The sequence below is a fragment of the Trachemys scripta genome, chromosome 1 (assembly GCF_013100865.1).
Source record: "Trachemys scripta elegans isolate TJP31775 chromosome 1, CAS_Tse_1.0, whole genome shotgun sequence".
NCBI classification, from domain to species: Eukaryota; Metazoa; Chordata; order Testudines; family Emydidae; genus Trachemys; species Trachemys scripta.
In genome coordinates this window covers 55,949,047-55,966,300 of record NC_048298.1, presented here as the reverse complement: position 1 = coordinate 55,966,300, position 17,254 = coordinate 55,949,047, and the positions used below count along the sequence as shown (strand labels likewise).

General features: G+C 41.3%; 1 long non-coding RNA gene across 1 annotated transcript in view; it reads right to left on the bottom strand.

Moving 5' to 3' along the window:
* LOC117877209 overlaps positions 1-17,254 on the bottom strand; it is a 90,562-nt gene that overhangs the window by 27,704 nt on the left and 45,604 nt on the right. The window contains exon 4 of the long non-coding RNA XR_004645650.1: positions 7,759-7,859. This is a non-coding gene — a long non-coding RNA (uncharacterized LOC117877209). The remainder of the gene's footprint in view (positions 1-7,758; positions 7,860-17,254) is intronic.

Below are 17,254 nucleotides of genomic sequence, written 5' to 3'. Positions count from 1 at the left end.
GATACAGATATATCATTCACCTAGGAGAGCCAAGCCACCTTTTGCACTGGCTTCCCCAGCTAGCCCCACCCAGATCAGTAATGTGACGAGTTACTGGGTTCTTGCCTTTCACATGCTGGAGCACCTTTACGTCTTATCATGCCACCTCTTCTGTGTGATATTTCCTCAGTATGGGAAAACTTCAGTTTCATTTCTAATATGGGTGTGCCGGATCTTTTTATTTTAACTAGTGTAGGATACATAGATTTAAAAATATTTGACTGGGTATTAGCTGAAGTAAATTTCAAGACCCTCCCAGCAGTAACTATCTTTTAATGAAGATTTTGCAGGGCCTTCTCAGGTTCAACATTCACATTATTCTGGAACCTGTCTTCTCACAAGAGCAGAACAAACCAAGACTGCTGGGATGGCACAATCCCAAAATTCAAGTCCTGATTTTCACTCCAGGACTACATGCCTATTTTGTATCATGTTCTCATGTATGTGTGCACACATACATACGCACAAGCTAAGGATTCAAGAATGCACATGGCTAGATCAGTAGAGTGTACATTGGCAAATCCCCAAACTATCTCTGCTCATGCAGTGGTACACACACAAAGCAGTATGGAACAGGAAAAGATGACATTAAAAAGCATTATGGATCTGACTCAGGAAAGTGCTTGTCCCATTCATTTAGTTCCAAATGCAAAAACTGCAAAAAGTTGCAGCAAATCTAAAATATCTATTTCAGGTCACATAAAACATGTTTGATCCAAAACATGTTTTTGGGCATTTGGAATGGGCTACATTCACAAAACAAGAGCAGCAGGTGATGGCAGCCTCCTTGTAACTTTTAACCCAGTGGCTAGGGGTACTCACCTAGAATGTGGAAAACCAAGATTCACTCCCCAACCCTGGGATGTGGAAAAGGGATTTGAACTTGGGTCATCCACATTGCAGGAGAGTGCTCTAACCACAGAGATTTGGGATATTCTGATACAAGTCACTCACAGTCTCTCCTGCTGAAGCTGTTCTTCTTTGTATAATTAAATAAACGTTGGAGCAAGGATTTGAACTTGGGTCTCCCATATTCTAGGTGAGACCTAACCATAAAGACATTTTAATTCTTTCTCTGGGCCAATGACTATTCATGCTCACTCGTGGGGGCAGTTCATAGCTCTATCACTGAATATAGATTAGTAATACACTGAAACCATAATTCCAAGCTCCTGCCTTGTTATTCTCGAAAACAAAATACTGTTAAGCTTTGCTAATTTATTTGCATATTTCTACTTTCCAATATCAGTCATCTGTAGTGAGCTTTAAAGTCTTCATATAATGCACTATTAATAATTGAATAACAAGAGAATAGGAAAGTTGTTTGGGGGTGGATATTGACTGCATTTGTGAAAGTAATTAAAATGGTAAAGAGTTAAATATACTAAGCATTATACTAATTATTGGCTTTGTTTCATATTATCATTAACGTTCACACTGTATTCAGAATTGCAATGCAAATGCCACTATTGTAATGTAAAGTATTTTTAAAAAATCAGCTTTTTCTAAGATTAGTAATTTCTTCCCCTGCATCGGTGATTTAAACCTTGCTATAATGATATGCCCTGCTCCTGCAATCAGATCTGCCAGTACAGATCCCCATGCCGAAATTTTACCATTGACTTCCATGGGAACAGGAGACTCTGTTGCCAACTCTCAAGATTTAATTGAGAGTCTCATGGTATTTGGTGCTTTTCTTAAAGCCTTGGCTCCTGACGTCGTGGTTAGATGTGAATATCAGCTTTCATCTAAATAAAAGTAAATTTTTAGCCCTCATGGCTATGGAGATAAGCTTGAAAATGGGAACTCAGGACTACAACACCGGAAGGCAACTAAAAGGAATCCAAAAGTTATTTTTTAAAAAAACCACAAGATTTTAAAGACATCATGATTTTTTTGTGGCCTGATTCATGAGGTGTTGTGAACATGAGGTGTTCACAAAAGTAATTTTGAATACTTGCATTTGGTAATACTGGCAGCAGGTCTCAGCAGAATGCAAAAGTGAGAAGCTCTATCTGATTAATAATCAGGCCCTGTAAGCACATGGTACATCACAATTTCACCAATAAACCTAGCCATTAAGTTTACGTGAAGAATTATTTTCATTTGGCTTTGGGACTGGAAACGTAAAGTGATGCCAGCTTCCATCCCAACAGAAAAATGCTGGGAATTCCTCTACACCTCTCCTGCTCCACAGTTTAATGACTCCTCTAATTATAGCTAAATCCTTCCAAGAAATTTTTTTGCATATATCAGCCAAAATATTGTTCTAAACAAAGGTTGGGGGTGAGGTTAGAGTAGAGGCAGGCAAGAACTGGAAGAGTCAATGCACTGCCAAAGTGACAAACAGCCTTTCACCTCTCGATTGCTAGTATGAGTCCAGGCCACATGACCAGGCATTATTACCACATGACAGTTGAGTAACCTATGTGAAATAAGGTAATGATCTCAGTCCACTTCCTACACCAAAAAAACCCACAGCCAGCACCGCATTTGTCACTGACTGAAACTCTTGCTTGTAGTCTCAGCAGAGGCCAAGAGCTGAATGGCCTTGAAGACTGAATTATCCCATCAACTCTAGGTGGTGCCTCTGAGGACAGAGTTGAGGCACATTGGAGCTAGTGTGCAGAGACCACTGCCTATCATGCTGGCTAACATTGTCTCACTGTTTCCATATACTCCCTTGCCTGTCTCTATCTATCTGTGGTCTCTTGTCTTATACAGGGAAACCCCGCTGTAACACGCCCCACGATAATGCGCCCCAAGCGCAAAAAGAAAAAGAAGGCCAGAGCACTGCTGAAAAAAAACAAAAAAAGGAACGTGCCTTCCCCACTACCTCTACCCCACTACCCCCCGCTTCTCCTTTTGGCGGGAAGAGCCAGTCTCCTCCCCAGCTGCTCCTCGCTCCTCCTCTGCCCCTTGCACGTCTCCCCTGCTCTCTGCCCAAGAGAAATTGACTGGCTTGAAACTGACCGGCTTGAAATGGTAAAATTTTCATAACCCCGCTATACCGCGACCCCGCATTTATCGCGATCGAATTTTTTGGACCCCAATCATCGCGTTATAGCAGGGTTTCCATGTACTTAATTTATAAGCGCCTTGGGGCTGGGGCCATCTTTGTTGCATGTGTATATAGACCATAGTATAATGGGTTCCTAGTCCCTGACTGGGGTTCCTTGGTACCACATTCATATAAATAATGTGTGTAAGGAAGCTTGGGCATCTGCTGCTCATAAGATATTAATTATTATTTATTTGTATCGCGATAGCACCTAGGAGCCCCCAGTCAAGGACCAAGACCCTATTGTGCTAGGTGCTGTACAAACACAGAACAAAACGTTGGTCTCTGCTGCAAAAAGATGTGCTCTGTACACAGATACCTCCATTTTCTAGGCCTGTCATTGTTGCCTGTAAGGCGGTTGCAGCTCTCTCCCTGTCTGTCAGGGCGGGAGCCCATGCCCCCTCACTACGATACTTCCAGAGTGCTTCAGTGCTTCAGTGCTTCAGGGGCAATCAGGATGGGGCTGTAATTCAGTAGAGGCTCTGACCTACAGTCAGTTAGGTAGAGCAGTAGAGAGTCTATTCGCCTGGGCCCTCAATCAGGGTGAAGCAGCAATCAGTTCCAGTATGGGGCTCTTCCCTGCTGTCAGGCAGAGCAACAGTGCAGTCTAGGGGAGATCAGCTCTCTGGTGAGAGAGTCAGCAAACCATCTGGCGCCGTAGTTCAGAGGGGGCCAGACCAATGCAGGCCTCCTGACCACAAAGTGGTGAGGCTGCCACTCCGATGGTTGGGTGGCAGGGGTAGGGGGACGAAGGCCCTCCCGTTCTACTGCGTCCCAGCCCAGGGCCCTAACAGTGGCGGAGTGGTCCACCACTGGGTCAGTGGGGAAATCCGACCGCAACACACTGGCCAGCTTGCAATCAGTCACACAGCCAAACCCTATTCAGTTTTCCTGGGCTCCTTCCTACACTCGCAGTCCAGGGGTACCTGGGTTCGGGGTTGTTGTTGGTCTGACTCGGGTAAATGGTAAGCAGCAGCTCCTCGGTGTCCCTGGTGTCTGGCAGCTCCAGCAGTCCTTCCAGGTCTCTGGCACGGGAGCAGCCTCCATCAAGTCCAGGCTCCAGAAGTGGGGGAGAGACATCCTGCTCCTCTAGCTGCTCTGCCCCAACTGAGCTAGAGGGCCGGCCTTTTATAGTTCCAGTTCCTGTCCCGCCCCTCTGCTACTGGCGGGGTGGCTGCGGGTATCCTGGTTCCGCCCACCAGGGGGCGGTCGTGGCTCTCTATGTCCGTCAGGGCAGGAGACAACGCCCCCTCGCTACGTTGACCCTTTCGCAAGCACTAGAATTAGTTTGTTTTAATGTTTTTAAATTACTTTTTTTAAATGTAAATATCTGTTTTTGCTAAATTTCCTCAGAGATTCCTTTCTTCTTTTCATTTAGTGTCTTAATGTTTGATGGGCAAAAGGAGTAGTGTTTCTTGGACATCTTTATTGACCATCTTAAGACCTACTTCATCTAGTGAAAGATATTTCTCAACTAATTTTGCCTTGTAGGACACTAAATTATGCTATTTTCATAGGCAGGAAACACCACTGAGTGAAAGCAAAGCAAGAAGCAGCTATTCCCTGCATTGTCTGATGTATGTAGCAATAGTAAACAGCAGATGTCAGCACTAACCCAGAACTTGAAAGGTTTACAAGAAGTTTAATGACACATTTCAATATTTCTAAACCATATACATTTAAACTATGATTAAGAGTATCCGTTTTGAGTGAACACTTCTAGACTGAATTAAAAACACTATTCAGCACAGCTTTTAAATGCTACTCCCATTTTAGTAGTCTTACCTATCGAGATTCTTATACCATAGCCATCTCTGTGGGGTCTGTGCAACTTGAGGAACCTTTTTCTTGTTTCTTTTCACTAAAAATCAAACTCCCTATGCTTTCCCAAAATGGAAACATATTTAAAAAACTGGGACTTGGATGAGAGTTAATGGTCTGAAACAGGCAATCAAACTGCTGATGAGAGCCATAGTGAGCAGCCAGTACATAAGGGGCTTGAGAAATGGAGCAGAGCCAGAGAGCAGCAGGGGAAGTGCAGGGGGCCAAGATGAAGAGGGTCAGAATCTGGAGGTTCTGAGGGATGGCACATATAGACTATGGGATTCACCAGCCACTGGCTGCAGCACAACACTCTGCCACATTAGGAGAGGGATATGATGTGGCAAGTGAAGGAAAGGAGAAGAAAAACAAGGTTGATTTTGGCTCAGAGACAGAGGTGGCATCCACACCCTCCAACCAGGATCTAGGAGCCAAGAAAGACCTGCCTTGAAAAGAGGCATAGGTAATCGAGCAGTAACCCAGAAGCCATCACACACCTATGTGATGAGCTGAGTGGGGATCTGGAGATGGCAACACTCTCAGTCCCAGTCAGGGTCATCACTGCTCTAAGCAAAGGGTCTTCTCAGGAAACTATATCTGGCATAAGCCAACCTGCTGCCTCCCAAGCCTGGAGGACTTCATCAGTATCACGTGGTGGTGGTCAGAAACAAGCAACTAATAAATTATCTACCATTCTGTGGGAAAGCATATTATCCATCAGTGCTGTGCATAGTGGATGGGACCAGTATCCCTCAGGATTTCCAGCATAGTTAAGGCTACTTTCAGAAACAGGAAACACGCATACCCCATGAACATGATACACATGTGCACCCAAAGTTGCTCTCTGTGGTGACTGGCAAGATTCTTTGAATCATGCCACAGCTCATGTCTTCAGCAAATTATCCCTGCCAGGACTGCTCCGGAGTGGAGCAACTGAGAGGAGATTCTTTTTTGATAACACTATTTGTCATATTAAACAGCTAAGTGGTATTGAGGCACCATGCCTAAAGGACAGCTGCTCTATCTTTCCTCATTTATTTGTTTTTCGGTTTATTAAAGCACCCACCAAAGTCTGAGAGCTGCACAAAATGTAAAAACAACAACCTATTGAATGGCATTGTCTTACTACAGCTGCTACTTGGGAATTATGAGTCACCATACACTCTAATAACCGGTGATGGGAGGAAAGACAGAAATATAGCCATGGTCTAGTATGTACCAAAAGTATCTGATTGGCTGTTTTTTAAACCTTGTGAAAGGCTGACTAGTTCTGATTACAAAAGTCAGTGTAACATCCATTCAGAGTTGTTTACTACCCCTTTCATAGACATAGCAGAGTTAGACAGCTCCATCCTGAACTGAGAACTATGCCGTAACCTGAAGGAACTTGCTTAGCCCTGTGAGCAGCTGTTTAGGGCTTTGTCTCAGACTCCTTTTGGTTCCAGCCAATCAATCCCACTCCATCTCCACAAGCTATTTTCCACCAATATTTCACTGTCCCTGCTACCGAAACCACACTCCTTTCTGTATGTGCTTTTTTGGGGAGAGGGACAGGATTTGGGTTGTTTTATTTTTTAACTAGGAAAAAAAAGTCACCACCTTAAGTTTCTCTGGCCAGGAGAATGGAACAGCCTACCAACTCCAGCCACCTGTGACAAAACGAAGATGTCAAACAAGATTTAGAACAAACCAACCAAAAAAATAGGAAGCTTTAATCTTGCTACCAGGTGATGCTGTGTGAGGCCACAAACCAGAAGCATTCTGTGGTGTTTAGATGCTGCTTGTGATTATTAGAACTGGGAACACTGGCTGTTGGGAGTCTGAAAGGACAGGAAACAGGAAGGAGGGGGGAGGAGTTGACTCCAAAGTCCATTCATTGGATTGAAGATGGTGTTCCCCATCAAGTATTGCTAGGTTCTCCTGGATCCAGAGGTAACTCAGAACAGTCTTAAAAATACTCCTCTGAATTAAGAATGCCCAGATCTTTACTTCTTGTAATATAAAGGTCAGGAGGAAAACAGCTCCACACGCTGTACACCTGTGGTTAACTTCTCCCTCTTTATTTCATATAATATTCCAGTGAACGATTTTTAAATTAGGACACCCTTCTGTATTAACATATGACTAGGTCTCCACTTGGGTTCTCTCTCATCCTAAGTGGTGGCTTGCTCTCTTTCAAGTATAAACACCAAAAACTTATTTCTCCACCGATTGCAACACATACTTTCCAAAACTCAACCACACTCAGGCCAAAGCCTGAGAGATGCATTGGGCCTTAACACTATGTTCTGAAGATCAGCAAGCTCTGGTAGATCAGAGGGGAAATCAGATTTTATAGACAAGAGCCCTCCATTACAAATATCCTGCCTCCAGACTTCAGATCTAGAAACTGAGAGCCAAAGCAGCTCAGCTGTCCTCTACTGCCGTGTTGGCAATTACATGTAGGGTGAGAGCAAGACTCAAGAAATTTAGACTCTATAATCAGTGTCAACACATTGCATTGCCCTCAGAAATCCAATGTAGTGTGAGCTAATGTAGTCTTTGAACAGTTGGTGTATGCCCTCTTTGGCTAATAATGCCAATTCAGAGGGAAGCCATATTCTCCAGCAATGTTTTTTTCCAAGTGATTTCAGGAGTAGCAACATATAGAACATAGAACAGTTGTCCAGAGTTTACCAAGGTATGTAGAACCATGGTGAGGTCTGCACCAGAGAGAAACTGCTGCAAACCATTAACAAATGAAAAACTAAGTTTGAGACACTAACGATATCCAGGAATCTAGAAGCAATTGAGGATGACAAAGCAGATGGAAACCACTTAGAAGATACTATCCTTACCATATCTTCTATCAAGTATCCTCTATATGCTTCCTCTTTCTCTTGTGTGGACTGGACTTCTGCTCACTCATTCTCAGGCAAGATCTTGTCTCAACCAGACACTGGAAAGCAAAAGAACCAACTGAGTTTAACAGAAAAGGAGACAGAGCTTTTCTGTTTGTCATTTGCATGCTGATATCATTGCAGCCTAAATCATTCCATCTCCTCCAGTGGTCTCACATTCTTTTTGAATGGAAGACAAAGACTAGAACCCCGTGGAACTCCACAAAAAGAGATTTGTCCACTCAGCCCTTCCCTCAGGATTTCTCTCAGAAGAAAGAGCAAAGCCTCTTATGCAATGCTGCCTACCCCTTCCATGGTCTACAGGAGAGTTAACAAAAACCTGATAATCAAAGGTTATCAAACATTCCCCAGTAGATCTAAGAGAACCAACATGAACACTTTACTTCTGTCTATTCCTGGAGGGACATCATCATCAAAGAAGACTAGCTCCAGCCCCATGCCATACCTAGGCTCAAAGCCAGGTTGATAAAGAACAGGAAAATCTTAGGGTTTGACATATGGCAAAGCTAATGTGTCAGCACAACCTTGTCAATACCCCTACTTAAAAAGTGAACGTTTGAGATTTGGAAATAACCAGCCAGCTTATCAAAATCAAGGGACATTAAATTTGCAGTCACAAAGGAAGTAAGGAACTATTTCCTTTACATGTATCTGTCACATTTTAATCAAAATTTTCTATTTAAAAAGATGTGTTTCTGTCTAAGTAAAGGTTAGTAACTTCACAAAAGTCATTCACCATTTGCAAACATATCATTAGTTGCAGGGTTTTGAGATTCTGGGTGAACAGAACAAAAGAAACCCGTTCATTTCCTAAATGCAATCTTTCTTTAGATTGCAGTTTGCTGTTTTATTAGAACTACCGTAAATCTATGTCCCTGCATAACATCTATATAAGAAGATATGCTATATAAGACTAACTAAAGGGAACCTTCATAAAACGTGTTGTTTGTGAATGCACGGCTTGCCATTTGTGTGCAAATGAGTGGTCCTGGTTGAAATTTTTCAACCAGCTCTACAAAAAAGACCCAAAAGTTAATGAGGTGCTGTTTAAACCAGAAGTGGGATGGTTCTCTCAGCACTGCTACTGACATTTTATTAAATATGTGTTAAATGAGATGTTGGAAAATTCATTAAATCCTTTGTACTTCATATTTTTATGACTGATTCCAGGTGTCACAGGATACCCTCTGCATCCTTGGCTAATACATACCTAACTCTCAATAGGCATCCTCATCTTAAAGCAGATAAAATATCCATGAATCCAATATATACACACACAACACTACATCACTAAGCATGCTTCAAGACAATAAAATTGCCTTTTCACTCTACAAAGACATGACATCGTGAAATTCTGAAGTGGGTGTGACATCCATCCACTTTGCATCATATACTATAGTTCTTGACTGTCGCTTTACATAAATGGTTTAGCAAAAGAGTATCTGACATGATTATTACAGCTTAGATCCTCCAGGAATGGACAAAGAAGACTTTGGGTGAGTTTATTGGTTCTACTAACATTTTTCTGTCTTGAAATACCATACAGCGGGACAAGTTCTGCTGTGTTACACCTACACTACCATATTCAGGGAACAGAATTTGGTCAGTCATGTCCTATCAGAGATGGGTGTCTTATATGGCAGCTAGAACACTGTTTCCTGTCCAGTGAAGACCTTTGACAAATTACTGTCCACTGGGCCTGCACAACTCTGGATTCTATTTTTTTTTTAATCACAACACATTGCCATGCAGGAATGAGATTAAACATGTTATTTTCTTCCAATTGTTCAATGTGTGGTCCCAGGCCTTATTTACTGCACACTATTCAAACCCTACTCTGAAGACTGAATTATTTCCTCCTGGGCTTTCCTACAGCACCCATCACTAGAGTATCTGAGCTGTTCACAACCATCAATGAACTTTTCATAACACCCCTGTAAGGTTCAGGGGGCTATTATCTCCATTTTACAGATGGGGAATGGAGGTCTAGAGAGAGTAAGATCAAAAGAATCAACAGATCTGGGGTGTCCAATCTGAGATGTCTACGGTCTGATTTTTCAGAGTTCTTAGCATTATACAGCATGTAATATGTTCAAAGCACAGCTCCCATTGACTTCAGTTGCAACTGAGTGCTCAGCACTTCTGCAAATCAGACCTCAGGGTCTCAAGCACTCAGAAAAATTAGTCACACACAATTAGTGACCACCTGTGAAATGTCTAGTTTAAGTGATTGGCCCAGCATCAAACAGGAACTGTGTGGGCAGAGACAGGGATCGAATCGCATTCTCAAAGACAGCATTCAACTGCCTTAACCATGAGACCATCCTGCCTCTTCCTGCAATCCCCTACCTTGTTCTTAACACCTCCCAACTTCTGCAAAAATTGAGGCAAGAGTCCTACAGATTGACAGCCTCTTCCACTGTATCTGATTCATCCACACTGAATGAGGCAGGGGACCTCTGGAAAAATAGTATGCGATCATGTAAAGACTATCATAATGCATCTGCACAAGGGAGATGAATAAAGGATGCATAGTCAACTTTATACATATTTCTTGCTCTGATCCTGCTAGTTGTATCCTCTGTCCCACTTCTGCATTTTCAATTATTTGCTCTTTTCTTTGACCAGATCTAATCCTCACCTCAAGGTCTCTCACCTTCTTCACTTCCCAGCATCCCTGCAGGAACCCTCTTCCTCTCAGTCTCCCCACCTCCATATTTCCTGTTTCCTCTTAGCCCACTCCATGGCTACTGGACACACTCTCCATGTCTCCTCTCTTCCTGCCAAAGCCAACACACAGGTCTAAAGATCTTTCTCCCAGTGGGTCAGGAGCTGCCCTCTGCTGTTGCATTGCATTCCTTCAGCAGATGCTGTCTTTGTGCCACTCTGCTGTCACTGGAAGCAGAAGTGGCTTCTGCTCACCAGCTGATTAGCCAGCAAAGGAATGGGGAGAAACCGAGGAGGCAGCTGAAGGAGGCACACACAGCAAAGCTAATGGAGAAAACAGGTGGGCGGTCCTCAGATTTACTGAGGCTGATTTAAGTAAAACCAGTTGGAGTACCAGGACTATTCCTCTAGACCAGAACAAACCTTGCAAACCAGGATTCTGACCAACCTACCCTTTGCCCAGGAAAAAAAAATGGCTGCTTTAATGCTAGGAAACATACACAATACCATATCCTCCAAGAAGTGTAATTTCAAGCCACTGATGGTAGGTTGACAACTGATCTCAGAGGCCATTAAAAATACTTCAGCATCTCACTAATTCCTAAAACATGGCATTCATCAGTGCTTGTAATAGAGGGGGAAAGGGATGGTTCCCCCCTGCCCCGGCTCATCACCATTTTTGCCTAATTGGCAGCAGTGAGGAATGTGGCTGTAGCATTCCCACTTATAACCCCCAGTTGGAGCACTGTCATACACATCACATTTTAACAAAAAACTGAAACGCATTGGACATGAAGTATTAAAATGAAGCCTCTTTTCTAAAATTTTCAGTTTGCCAGCTCTATGTCTTTAGTTATATATTGGTAAAGGTATCTAGGCACCCAGAAAGGCAGATAAGCACTTAGTGGAATTTTCAAAAGTACCTAGAAGCCTAACTTCCATTGATGTCAGGCCTAAACGCCTTTAAAAATCTAGCCCAACACCACAGTATCTGGGCTCTCTTTCCCCTATCCACCACTTGGGAACTTTAGCTTTGAATATATAATTATACCCAATTATTACACTTATTTTCAACAGATGATTATCAAAGCTATTTTTAAATTCAATAAACTAGTCCATGATGTGTGCACTGCTTAACTATCTCCATTTTTTGTTTGCTGTTCCATTCCTCAATATTTAACAAAATACCTGATGTATGATATTCTATCAATAAATACACCATATTGGGTCTTGATAGTTAAGTGCATTGTAACTGAGTGTTTTACCTTGACCTGGGCTCTCAATTTTAAACATTGGGAAACATTATTTTGATCGGAGAGACAAAAACAGGTAGGAGAGTATTTTACCATATTTGTAAAAGAGAATTGATTTTTGAGAGACTAACAGCTGTATTAAGCCACTGAATAAGACAGGCTGACAGTGGTTATTCATTTACTCGCATGGGCAGAATACGGCTCAACCTATAACTGTCACATCCTGTTGCTGAATTGTGCAATGTGTGATCATGTGGAGCATGCCCTCCTCACCCTCACTTTAGTTATGAAAAAGTTGCTTGCTTGCACCTTTGCAACAAATCTCTCTCCTCCCCTCCCCACTTATGTAATTCTGTCACATCCTTGGAAGACTTGGAAGACCCTCTGATTCCACTGGCATATAGATACTTCACATTAGCTACACTGAGCCTTATTCTCCAATAATGTACTATGGCCTGTAATTTATAAATTGCTCTAGTGATTTTTGGAGGAAAGTCAGCCTAAAAAAGAAATGAGACTTATGTAATACTAGCACAGACAGATAAAGACAGGATACTTGGCATATTTGGTGTCCCAGAAATAATGATAAGATACATGTGGCTAGGGTCTAAGCAAAAGCTAAAGAATATTTTGAGTCCTGTTTTGCATGGCTAATGAGTTTAACATACTGACTTCTAATGCCATATAATTTTTGTTTGTATACATTTAAAAAACAGTGAAAAGTGAGAAGATTGACCCACCAATACTTAGAAAGAACTGAGTCAAGCCATGTAATAGGAACAGCTTTGATGTATTCTTGGGAGTGATCCTGCTGCTTGGCAGTTTGCTTCTACCCACACTGCATTGCTCACTCATTCATTAGTGAAGAACGTCTGTCTTCTTTGCCAAATCACACTTGTCTATGCCAACTTAGTTTATTTTAGTCAGGCAGCATTGGTTCCTTTGCATGGCATGCACATAACTTTTTCACAAAGGCCACATATTAATCCTGATAACATTTGAATGTCTGTGCCATAAAAAGGGAATGTTTGTTTGGAAACTTAGTGAACAGGTAGCAGCTAACAGCAGAGTTTCAATGGGAGTTTGGTGGGAGAAGGTGGTCAGATGCAGAAGGTGCAGAATGTGCATCATCCTTGAATGGGTATAAAATTTCACCTGAGAGAGCTCATGGCAGAGAACATCCAAGAATTAGACATGCAGCTATAGGAATTGAGATGGATATATGAAAGTAATGCAGGTGAGGACAGAAGAGGTGGTACAGACAACTCAAGATTTGCAGACACCTGCTGAACAAAAGGACCTGCAGGGAGGACAGCCAGAAGCAGAGAGTGATCCATGGAAGAACATGACCATGAGGACAAAGCCCCGGAAAAGAGGAGCAAGTGGCAGTGAAGATGAGTTGATTAACAGTTTGCTACACTGGGCACGATGAAGAGAAACAGGCAAAAGATGGGATGGCAGCAAATAAAAGAAGGGATGCAGTCCTGGCAGAAGTGAGGAAGAGATGATGGAGGTAATCAGGGACCAGAGCCCAAAGAAAAATGAGGATGATGTACAGGAGCTGTGAGAGAGAACACCAGGAAGAGACAGGTCTGTGTGACTGGGAGTTCCAAACTCAGAAGAATCAACAGGCCTGTCACCAGACCAGATACAGAGAACTGAGATCCAGAGAACAGAAGAGTGTGCTCTCTGCCAGGAGCAAGGATATGAGATGTGAACAAGAGGCTGAAAAGGATCCTGATGGGAGAGGGGAAAATCTACTTATTGTGCTGTATGTTGGGACAAATAACACTGCTAGATTCCCACTGGAATGGATCAAGAATGACTTTACTTGTTAAAAAATAATGCATTAATTAAATATGTGACTGAACTTCTTGGGAGAGAATTGTATGTCCCCTATTCTGTTTTACCCACATTCTGCCATATATTTCATGTTATAGCAGTCTTGGATGATGGCCCAACACATGTTCGTTTTAAGAACACTGTCACTGCAGATTTGATGAAACGCAAAGAAGGTATCAATGTGAGATTTCTAAAGATAGCTACAGTACTCACCCCAAAGATTAAGAATATGAAGTTCCTTCCAAAATTTGAGAGGGATGAAGTGTGGAGCATGCTTTCAAAAGTCTTAAAAGAGCAACACTCCGATGCAGAAACTACAGAACCCGAACCATCAAAAAAGAAAAACAACCTTCTGCTGGTGGCATCTGACTTAGATAATGAAAATGAACATGCGTCCGTCCACACTGCTTTGGATTGTTATCAAGCATAACCAGTCATCAGCATGGACGCATGTCCTCTGAAATGGTGGTTGAAGCATGAAGGGATATATGAATCTTTAGCGCACCTGAATAAATATCTTGCGACGCCGGCTACAACAGTGCCATGAGAATGCCTGTTCTCACTTTCAGGTAATATTGTTAACAAGAAGCAGGCAGCATTATCTCCTGCAAATGTGAAGAAACTTGTTTGTCTGAGCAATTGGCTGAACACGAAGTAGGACTAAGTGGACTTGCAGGCTTGAATGCAGTTTTTTTTTTACATAATTCTACGTTTGTAAGTTCAATGTTCATGATAAAGAGATTGCACTACAGTACTTGTATTAGGTGAATTGAAAAATACTATTTCTTTTGTTTTTTACAGTGCAAATACTTGTAATCAAAAATATAAAGTGAGTACTGTACACTTTGTACTCTTTAATTGAAATAAATATATTTGAAAATGTAGAAAACATCCACAAATATTTAAGTAAATGGTATTCTATTATTGTTTAACAGTGCAACTAATCACATGATTAATCATGATTAATTTTTTTAATCCCTTGACAGCCCTAATATATATACATATACATTTGCAGGAATTACCTATAATTATTAAGAGGCTAAGTTTTTTTCTGAATTTTCAGCTCAGTTGAGATGAATCTGCCATGGAAAAGCATATAACATGTATTTGTATTGACACCTACCAATATATTAAATTTATTATTGGGAGTTGTATCTAAAGGAGTTAGATGCAAATCTCACTGGGAATTGGATGCTTGGAAAATCTCATTCGAAGACCCTGCCCAAAGAACTTTACATTCTGATAAAAATTGATCCTATATTCTCTGTGCACCAAATGTTGCACTTGCTTGTCAGAAAAAGTGTAAGATTGGGACCTAAATGAGACTGAAAACATGAGCAGTGTCAGTAGAGCATGACTGCGGTTACTGAGGGAAAGAAAGGAAACGGGAAGAGAGACTCAATGAAAAAGGAAAAATTTTATTTACAAAACAAGTCAGTCCTGTAAATTTAGTTTATCTTTCTTCCCAGTTTAACTTTCTATTTTTAATCAATTTATGTACATTGTTTTATTTTACATCTTAATTATAAGCCTGTTTGATTTGCTCTTTTACAGTGTTCAGTCAAAGAGCAGAAGACTGTGCTGAAACAGATTCTGTGATGAAAAGCTAGTCAGAAGGTACTGCAGTGTGTATAAGATGATTTGTTGCATACCTAGATAGGTATATCTAGCTATTGTTAAACCAATATTGTTCTTAGTCATGGATTTTACATGCTTTCTCCCTTTGTCTTGCAAGAGGAGAACCAAGTTACTGGCATCTCAGACCTTCCAAAAATAACAGCAACTATTCTCACAATTTCTGAGAAAGCTTCAAAGTGGTAGCATCCTTTTATATATACCTCTAAAAAGATAATCCATTTTAGGAGAATTGGATTTGTTACCATAGCAGTTTATCAACCACAATACTTTGAGACTGAGTGTATGTGGAAATGCTCTACTGTACCTGTGCTCACTTTAAATTACAAGCACAAAAGAGTAGACTAATATTAACTTTTGACAGTTGCACTGTGTGAGAGGAAGTCATTCTCTACATGACTTATGGTGTACAAAATCTGAAAAAAATTATCCTTGAAATAAACAAAGAAAGCTCTGTAAACTCCCCACGCCAGAGGGCTGCATATGCTCAGTGAATAGCTGGGTTCTCTGTCAAACATATATAGATGTTCTAAAAATAGATCCAATAAATGTTATGAAAGTTTAAATTTATTCAGACTGCAAAAGGTACTTTTGTATTTGTATTGTATTGTAAGGCATTACTAGCTAAAGAAATGAGGCACTCATAAAGCATAGTCAAAGATAACTTCACCTAGAGAGCAAGTTTCTTTCAGAAAAATATAAAAAAAGAGTCTTTAAGAGAGCAAAAGTAATTTTAAGACAGAAAAAGGATGTTTTAAATGTTTTTCTGTTTAGATCATGACTATGTGTAGTTAGAAAGTAGGAATGAGTAGATGCTACCTGAAGGAGACAGATGAGTAACTATGAACATCTATATGTCATTTGGACAGAGCTGGCCAGAAAATTTTGATGGAAGTGAAGTTTCAAACAAACACAAAAATGTTTGCATTTTCTTTCCTAGTTTACCAACCAGCTGTACTCTTGAAGACTACTAGTTTCAGAGCTTGGGCTTAACCCTATTTTGTTTCTTGACCCATTTAAGAAAATTCCTGATTAACATTTAGTTAAATAGGTATAGAGACCGCAAATTTAACACAATTTGATTACTAAGATTATATTTAGCATTTAACAGCTCATTTGGTTACGTATCACGATCCAAGTAATATTTAAATGGCTCTCTTAGGCCTTGGCTGCACTCAGGAATTCACAGCGCTGCCGCGGCAGCACTGTGAAGCGCGAGTGTAGTCGCGCCATCAGCGCTGCGAGAGAGCTCTCGCAGCGCTGTATGTACTCCACCTCTCCAAGGGGAGTAGCTTGCAGCACTGCGAGTGAGCGTGCAGCGCTGCAGGCTCTGATCACACTGGCGCTTTACAGCGCTGCACTCGTTTTCACACCCCTGCGCGCAGCAAGTTGCAGCGCTGTACAGCGCCAGTGTAGCCAAGGCGTAAGTGTCTAAAATCTGACTAAATGCCACAACCCTTTGTGTAACCAAGGGCATTGACATTTACTACTCCCCATTTGTTTCCTGCACCCCCAATCCTGTATCTCAATAATTAAATTTCTCTTGGTTCAAAATGTAATCACAGCTAATCTACTGGACTAAGACATGAGATACAATAGCAGTAATTGTTTGAAGTATGTTCTTTTTGTTTTTAGAGCCCTTTCTTGCAAACATTTAATACTAGGTTTTGTGCTTGTTATAAAGAATAGATCATAAGATCTGGGCCCAGACTGTCAGTATTGTAAAGGATGTTCTAAATTGTCACTTGCACATAAATTAGTCACTTATGGGAAAGTGCAACTTTAATGTTGTAGACATATAAAACATGTACCACTGCTGCATGTTTCATATGACTTCTGTGGGATTATACCCAGTATGGGCCAGATCCCCACTGGTATAAATTAGCACAGCACCACTGACGTCAATGGAGCTACCCCAATTTACACCAGTTGCGGATATGGCCTATAATTTGTAAACACTGTGATAGAGGATCAAGCTACTCTTCCATATACCACAGATTTTAAAAGCCATGACAGTAGCGTAAGCAGAGACAGGA